Genomic DNA, 9,661 nt, shown 5'->3' with positions numbered 1-9,661 from the left:
TCTATAAGGCTAACAAGTGATTTCTCCTTAAAAACGATAGAGACCAGAATAAAGTGGTATGACGTGTTTGAAGAACTGAAGGAAAAAGACTGCAACCAAAAATTCTATATCTAAACCAAAAAAAAACAACTGTCTTTCAAAAATGAAGAAATGAAGACATATCCACAGAAACAAAAACCATGAGAATTCTTCACTGGCAGATTTATCCTGTAAAAAGAAACTAAAGGGAGTTCTTTAGGCTGAAATAAAAGGACACTAGACAGCAACTCAAATCCACATGAATAAATAAAGAGAACTAGTAAAAATAACTTCTACCTGATTGAAAAGATGGCTACAGAAAGCAACAATTATAAAACTGTGTGATAGGGTTATAATATATACAATGTAATTCACATGACAATAATAGCACAAAGAAGGGTAGAAGAGAATAGAGCTATATAGAAACCAATTTTTGTATACTATTGAAATTAAGTTGCTATTAGATTTTATTCTAATATTCTTTATAATTTACTCTTTAATTAATAAAGAACAAAAGCAATTTATTCTTTCAATAGACACAGAATAGACACTTGACAAAATATAACAACTTTTTATGACAAAACCATTCAACAAACTAGGGATAGAACTGAACTTTGTCAACCAAATAGAGAGTATCTGTTAAAACATATTGCTAACATCATACTCAACTGTGAAAGACTAAAAACTTTTCCTCTAAGATAAGGAACAAGACAAAAATGTCCACTGTGTGAGGTCATTCTTGTATTGCTATAAAGAAATACCTGAAACTGGGTAGTCATTTTTTAAAGAAAAAAGTTGTAACTGGCTCAAAGTTCTGCAGACTGTACACAAAGCATGGTGCTGGAATCTCTCAGTTTCTGGAGAGGCATCAGGGAGCTTTTACTTAAGGCAGAAGGTGAAGTGGAAGCGAGAGGAAGGAGATGCCACACACTTTTTAGCAGCCAGCTCTCTGGAGAACCTACTGTCATGAGAACAGTTCCAAACCATGACCCAAACACCTCTCACCAGGCCTTACCTCCAACATTGGGGATCACATTTCAACATGAGATTTGGGCGGTACAAAGATCCAAACCATATCATTCACTCCTGCCACTTCTATTCACATTGTACTGTAGGCTGTCAAAGCAATTAGAAAAGAAAAAGAAAGAAAAGAAACATCTAGTTTGGAAAGAAGGAATAAGACTGTCTCTATTCCCAGATGGCATAGTGAACACACTATGTAAACATACTAATAAACAAGTTCAGCATGGTTTCGGGATATCTGAACAATATACAACTATCAATTGTATTTTATATGTTAGCAAAAAATCATTTGAAAATGAAATTTTAAAACAATAGCATGTATAATAGCATCAAAAAGAATAAAATGCTTAGAAATAAATTCAGTATAAAAGTAAAAACATTTTGAAAACTACAAAACATTGTTGAAAAATTATAAAAATTATCTAAGTAAATGGAAAGGCATTTCATATTCATGGATTGGGAAACTTAGTATTGTTTATATAGTAAAACTTCCCAAAGTATCTATAAATTTAATGAAATGCTTATCAAAATCTAGCTGAAGTCTTATAGGAATCAACAAGCTGATCCTAATATTTATAAGAAAATTTTAAAAACTCAGAAAAGCCGAAACAATCTTTAAAAAGAACAAAGGAGGAGGATTCACACTTCCTGATTTCAAAATTTACTACAAAACAGCAGTAATCAAGACAGTACAAGACTGAACTGAAAGTTCAGAAACAAATCCTCACATTTATGGTCACTGATTTTTGACAAGGAGGTCAACACAATTAAATGAGGGGAAATGATGGTCTTTTCAACATATAGTGCTGGGACAACTGTGTATCCAAATGCAAAAACAAAATTTGGACCCCTATGTCAGCTCATATACAAAAATTAACTAAAAATAGATTCAAAATCTAAATGTAAAAGCTGAAACTACAAAATTCTGAGAAGAAAATCTAATCTAAAGCCTTGGATTTGGCCATGTTTGCTTGTATATGACACCAAAAGCTCAAGCTACAACAATGACAACAAAAAACATAAATAAATTGGACTCTGTCAAAATTTTAAACTGTGTGTTTCAAAGGACAGTAATAAGAAAGTGAAAAGACAAGTCACAGAATGGAGAAAATGTTTGTAAATCATATATATGAAAAAGAACTGGCATTCAGAATATGTAAAGAATTCTTGCAACTCAATAATAAAAAGATTAATAACTCAATAAAAAACTGAGCAATGATTTGAGTAGAGATTTCTCCCCAAAAGACATAAAAATGGTCAGTAGCACATGAAAAGATCCTCAATTTATTAGTCACTAGGGAAATACAAACCCAAACCATGATGAGCTACTACTTTGTATTCCCTAAGATGATACAGTAAAAAAGATGCACAATAACAATCAAGAATGTAAAGAATTTGGAATCATCATACATTGTTTAATTTTCTTTCTTTGTTTTGAGACAGGATCTTGTGCTTTCACCCAGGCTGGAGTGCAGTGACGTGAACATAGCTCACTGCAGTCTCAACCTCCTGGGTTCAAGCAATCCTCCTGCCTCAGTCTCCTGAGTAGCTGGGACCACAGGCACTGGCCACCACAGCTGGTTAACTTTTTTTTTTTTTTTTTTTTTTTGGTAGAGACAGAGTGTCCCTGTGTTGCCCAGGCTGATCTCAATTTCTGGGTTCAAGTAATCCTCCTGCCTCAGTTTCCCAAAGTGCTATAGGCATGAGCCACTCTATCCAGCCCTCATACATACATTGTTTGTGGAAATATAAAACGGGGCATCTGCTTTGGAAAACAGTTTTGCAGTTCCTCAAAAGGTTAACCACAGAGTTACCATTTGACCCTGAAATCTTACTACTAAGTATATACTCAAAGGAATTAAAAATAAATGTCTACAAAAAATTTGGTTACAAATGTGCATAGCATTATTATTCCTAATAACAAAAAAGTGGAAGCAACCTATACATCCATCAAATGATAACAGATAACCCAAATGTGTTATATCCATACAATGGAATTCAGCCATAAAAATGAGTGACATAATGATGCATGTTATAATGTGGATGAAGCTTGAAAACATTAAGTCACTTGCAAGAAACTATACACAAAAGACCACATAGTGTACAATTCCATTTATATGAAATACTCAGAATAGACAAATCCATAGAGGCAGAAAAGTAAGAGTGTTTGTCAAGGGGGAGGGGAAGGGAGGAATATGGAGTGAATAGTTGGTATGGGGCTTCTTTTTGTGGTGACAGTAATTTTCTGACATTAGATATTGGTGATGGTTGCATGACTTTGTGAATATACTAAACCACTGAATTGTACATCTCAAAAGGATAGATTTTATGATATCTGAATTTATCTCAGTTTTTAAAATGTGAAACTCTGATCCTTCCTCCTGACCTGTGCATGAGAAGACTTTCTTTCTCTTCCGGGGCATATGGGAAAGCAAGATGTCTCCTGTCCTTTTCAGCGTTACCTGTACCTCAAAAAAATCAGGAAGGAACAAAGCAAAAAGGAGCCATGTTTCAACTTATTGCCATTTGAACCTGGAATGAACATGAGAAAATTTATAACAAATTGCCTCTGCATTAACGTCTTTATTCTTAGGAGAGAAGTTTAGACCATGTTTTGAAAGAGGAAAGGACATATTGTTTACCAGGGCAGGCCATAATATTTCCAGTGAAGGATTAAGAAGGTTGAAATGTAGAAATCTGTAAGGCAGGTGTAAACGAATGATAAGCTGATGGCTCAGCTCTACTACAGAGGTGTAGACATAATGGTGGAAAGAAAGAAATAGTGAGTCAAAGAACTTCAGTGGCCCATCTGTGTCATCGCCAGCAATTCTGAGGCTGTGTTCACTGGTGCACTGTCGGTCTGTAAACTGTGCATAGGTGTCAATCTGGTTCTGCGGTCAAATTAACAGGAAATTCCGAGGTTAAACACATTTATTTTTTAAATGTTTTAAGATGCTTATCTTTTTCTTCTCGATTCTGGGCCCATGTTTCCTGCTCTTAAAAATGGTTTCATGTCTCCAGGTACGAGTTTTTTAGAAGTTGTCAAATGACATCTCTTTTTTCTCTCCCTTTGAAATGGTGATTTCCAATCCGGACTGCTCATTCAAATGATCTGAGAGCTTCTTAGAAATATCGATGCCCTGGACTCACCCCTAGACACTTTGATTTAGTGAGCCTGAGGTGGGGCCTGCGAATCAGTGTTTTTAAAAAGCTCTCCAAGTGATTTAAATGAGCAACCGCTGCTCTGTGATCACTATCTCACCTGACTCTACCTGTAGTGGGGAGACTACAGGGGTAAACACTGAGTGGCCATGGCTTACCTGGTAACAAGAGACTGCCCAAAGAGTCAAAGGCAGGGACAGTCTCATGAATTATTTTTACATTATTACCTGTGCCTGACATATTGTTTGTTCGTTTTTGTTAGGATCACACGTTAGGATTGTAGCAATGGTTAATAGTTGTCTGTGAGATCCCAAGTTAGGTCCACTATTCACTCGGAATATCGGCTCAAGAAACTCACTTGCAATTTTTTAAGATGAGCATTAGCAGTTTATAAGAAATGATTGGGGCCGGGCGCGGTGGCTCAAACCTGTAATCCCAGCACTTTGGGAGGCCGAGGCGGGTGGATCACAAGGTCAAGAGATCGAGACCATCCTGGTCAACATGGTGAAACCCCGTCTCTACTAAAAATACAAAAAATTAGCTGGGCACGGTGGCGCGTGCCTGTAATCCCAGCTACTCAGGAGGCTGAGGCAGGAGAATTGCCTGAACCCAGGAGGCGGAGGTTGCGGTGAGCCGAGATCGCGCCATTGCACTCCAGCCTGGGTAACAAGAGCGAAACTCCATCTCAAAAAAAAAAGAAATGATTGGGAAGGAAATGGATCTAAGATTTTGGAGGAGTGGAGGAGTCTCCTTCTGAAAAGATTGGATCGAGGGCCAGGCATGGTGGTTCATATCTGTAATCCCAGCACTTTGGGAGGACGAGATAGGCAGATCATATGAGGCCAGGAGTTTGAGACTAGCCTGAAACCTTTAGGTAGCCTAAAGAGACTACCTTTAGTAGTGAAACCCATCTCTACTAAAAATACAAAAATTAGCAGGGCGTGGTGGTGCTCCTGTAGTCCCAGCTACTTGGGAGGCTGAGGCATGAGAACCACTTGAGCCCAGGATGCGGAGGTTGCAGTGCAGGGCATGGTGGGTCTCGCCTGTAATCCCAGCTACTCGGGAGGCTGAGACAGGAGAATCGCTTGAACCCGGTAGGCAGAGGTTGCAGTGAGCCGAGATGGTGCCACTTCACTCCAGGCTGGGGCCAGACTCCGTCTCAAAAAAAAAAAAAAAAAAAAAAAGAGTTGAATTTAAAAAATAAAACACAAAAATGAAATAAAACATCACTCCACTTCAGCCTGGGTGGCAGAGTGAGACCCTCCAATCCAATCACATCCCACCAGGCCCTACCTCCAATATTGGGAATCACATTTCAACATGAGATTAAGAGGGAACAAACATCCAAACTGTATCAGCTCCCTAGAAGAGAAGTTTAGATCATGTTTTGAAGGCGGAAGGGACATGTTGTTTACCAGGGCAGGCCATAATATTCCCGGTGAAGGATTAAGAAGGTTGAAAGGTAGAAATCTGTAAGGCAGGTGCACACAAATGATAAGCCGACTGGCTCAGTGCTACTAGAGAGTTGAAGACATAATGGTGGAAAGAAATAAATAGCAAGTCAAAGAACCTTATTGGCCCACCTGTGACTCAAAATAAATACATTGTTTAAAAATGTGTTAAAAAGATTGGATTGGTTGCTTTGAATCTGCCTGGAAAGAAACATAATCTTAATAGTGATGAGCAGTTTTCAAGAATCAGAGAAACCAGACATCAGTGCAGACCACAGATAGTTTTGGTGACAAAGAGCCTTCATTAGGAACTTTATTTCATTTTTGTATTTTATTTTTTAAATTCAACTCTTTGTGTGTGTGTGTGTGTGTGTGTGTGTGTGTGTGTGTGTGACGGAGTCTGGCCCCAGCCTGGAGTGCAGTGGCACCATCTTGGCTCGCTGCAACCTCCGCCTCCTGGGTTCAAGCGATTCTCCTGCCTCAGCCTCCCGAGTAGCTGGGACTACAGGTGCTTCCCACCACGACCGGCTAATTTTTTGTATTTTTAATAGAGACACGGTTTCACCATGTTAGCCAGGATGGTCTCTATTTCCTGACCTCATGGTCCACTCACCTTGGTCTCCCAAGATGCTGGGATTATAGGCGTGAGCCACCGTGCCTGGTCCTTCCCTTTTTTTTTTTTTTTTTTAAGGTTATTAAGTACAATTTACCTGTAATAAGAGAGGCTTGTTTTAAGAGTACATTTCTGTAAGTGAGATGTATCCTGCTGTGTAACCATCATCCCAGCCATGATATAAAATGTTTCCATCACCCCAAAAGGTACCCCTGTGAACTCTACAATCGCTTTCTTCTCAGGCCTGCCTGAGTAAGTACTCTGGTCTTATTTCATATAAATGAAACATAAAATATGTACACACCCTTCACTCTGCATAATATTGTTGTGATTCATTCATGTTATTGCAGGAATTCATAGTTCACTTTTTTAAAAAGTTATTGAATAGTATTACAGCTGAATCACAGTTGTTTTTTTTTTTTTTTTTTAATCCATTCAGCCTGTGACCAACATTTGGGTTAATTTCAGTGGAGCTATTATCAATAAAGCTGTATGAAGACTTATTTACAAGTTGTTTCTTTTATGTAAATAATTGGAAGTGAAGTTGCTGGGACACATGCTAAGTGGGGCACATTGTAAATTTATAAGAAATTGTCAAATTGTTTCCCAAAGCGGTTGTAACATTTTACACTTCCACTGACACTGGATAAAAGCGGAAGCTGTTAAATATCCTTGCCAACTCTTGTATTGTCAGTCTTCTTAATTTTAGCCATTCTAGCTGATTTGCAGTGGTATTTCATTGTGATGAGATACCATTACAAATACGGTATTCATTTCCCTGATGACTAAAACTAAACAAATGTTAGTCCCGATCTGAAATCATACACAAAAATTAACTAGAAATGAAATATACATATAAATTTAAAAGGAAAAACTATATAATACTGTTACAAAAAACATAAGAAAATCTTTGTAACTTTTGGGAATAGGCAAATACTTCTTAGATGATTCATAAACAGCACTTGAACATGAAAAAGAAAAAGTGATCATTTAAATTTCATCAAAACTTAAATAATCTGCCCTTCAAAAGACAGCATTAGTAAAGTTAAAAGTCAAGTCGCAGACCAGGAGACAATATTTTCAATGAACACATTTAATAAAGAATTGTGTCCAGAATATACAAACAATTCCTACAACTCAAAAACAAACCCACTTAATAAAAAGGGGGACGAAAAATTTGAATTTGAATTTAAATTTATTTTTATCATACATAATTTCACAAAGTGCATAAATGTGATCATATACACTTTTTTTTTTTTTTCTTTTTTGAGATAGAGTCTCATTCTGTCACCCTGGCTGGAGTGCAGTGGCACAATCTTGGCTCACTGTAACCTCCACCTCCTGGGTTCAAGTGACTCTTCTGCCTCAGCTTCCTTAGTAGCTGGGATTACAGGTGGCTGTCACCATGCATGGCTAATTTTTGTATTTTTAGTAGTGATGATGTTTTGCCATGTTGGCCAGACTGGTCTTGAATTCCTGACTGATCCGCTGGCCTCAGCCTCCCAAAGTGCTAGGATTATAGGTGTGAGCCACCACACCCAGCCAATCATATGCACTTCTAAATATAGTTTTTTATTAATTCTAAAAATAGTAATAGTATTTTATTTTTAATTCTAAAAATAGTAATTTTTTCCCATTTTTACTTGGTTTTCACTTTGTTTTTCTTATTCTACTTGCATCAGTACCCAGCCCAATCCCCTGGGTACCCATGGTAACAAGCTAGAAGTAGTTTAATCATATCAGGGCATACAGTCATACACACACACACACACACACACACACACACACACACACACAATTTTTGTCTATTTTTTTTTACCAAAGTGAGAATATTATGTTTATATTTCTGTCTGTCGGCATAAATTTTTTAACAAGTTATCATTAACATGATCCAAGTCAATTGTTGCAATTCTAATTTTTTATTTTCATAGCATCATACTATTCTGTCATGTGTATTTACTACAAATTATTCAGCTATTTCCTTTTCTTTCACTTGTTTCCACTTCAAAAAATGAGGCAATAAGTGTCCTTGCACATATCCTCATTTCTTGGTATTTTTTGTTTTTGGCTTCCACTTGGCAGAAGTGGAATTCCTGCCAGCTTGTTTTCTGTATAAGGGCTGTGCTCCTTTCCCACATCCCAGCCAGTGATGTGGATGTGGGGACAGGCAGTACATCCTTGTCCTTAGGTAGAGACAATCAATCAGGTGCCAGACTTCCTGGATTCAATTCCTAGCTCTGTCACTTATTAGATGTGCCACCGTGTGCCTCAAATTCCACATCTGCAAAATGGTAATAATAGCCCTTACTTCATAGGGCTGTAGGGAAGGTTAAGTGAATTACCACCTGCAGAGCAATTGGTGCTTGGCATGTAAGTGCTGTGGAATTGTTACCTGTACCCATTGTTCATTTCACAAATGTTGGGCAAGCACCTATTTTTTTCAGAATCTATTTTAGACTCCAGGGATATAGTACTGAATAAAAATATTACTCTCCCAGTGGAGCTTTCATTCTGGTGGAAAAATCTACTATAGTGTCTACAGTTTAAAAATAATTTGTTTTTCTGGTAGAAATAAAGTGATATTTTATTATTTGTTTTGACTTGCATTTTCCTGTCTAGAAGTGCACTGGATAATCTTTTAACTTATAAATTTGATATCTCTTTTTTTATATTGTTTTGTTTTTGAGAGAAGATCTGGCTCTATGGACCAGGCTGGAGTGCAGTGGCACGATCTCGGCTCACTGCAACCTCTACCTCCTGGGTTCAACCATCCTCCCATCCCAGCCTCCCAAGTATCGGGGGCTACAGGTGCACACCACTATGCCTGGCTAATTTTTGTATTTTTTTGTAGAAACAGTGTTTCACCATGTTGCCCAGGCTGCCCTCGAAATTGGGAGCTCAAGTAATCCGCCTGCCTCAGTCTCCCAAAGCGCTAGGATTATAGGCATGAGCCACCCCACCTGGCCTAAATTTGACACTTCTATTTGCATCATTTAGGTTGCATCTATTTGCAACCTAATATGCTTCTATTTGCATCTATTTATGTATTTTTGCCCACATTTAAAATGTGTAACCATTTTCGTTTAGTATAAAAATGAATACATTTCTGTGTGTTACAAACCCTTACTCAAATCTGTAACTTGTCTGTTGACTTTGTGTGTGGCATCTTCATCATATGATTGTTTTTCATTCTGATATAGTAGTTAACTATTTCCATTATCATTTTATGCCTTTTAGATTATAAGATTATATTAGGTTCCATTGTACCTATAGTTTCTGACATATTTCTGGCAAAATTTATTGTTTAGGCTTTACTGTTGAAAGAAAAAATTTAAAAAAATATTGTTTATCTTTTCACACTTAAGTCTTTATCTGAAATTGATGTTTGAATATG

This window comes from Aotus nancymaae, unplaced genomic scaffold, assembly GCF_030222135.1.
Source record: "Aotus nancymaae isolate 86718 unplaced genomic scaffold, 86718_ANA_hifiasm-v0.15.2.pri h1tg000032l_0, whole genome shotgun sequence".
NCBI lineage: Eukaryota > Metazoa > Chordata > Mammalia > Primates > Aotidae > Aotus > Aotus nancymaae.
This window is presented reverse-complemented; position numbering follows the sequence as displayed.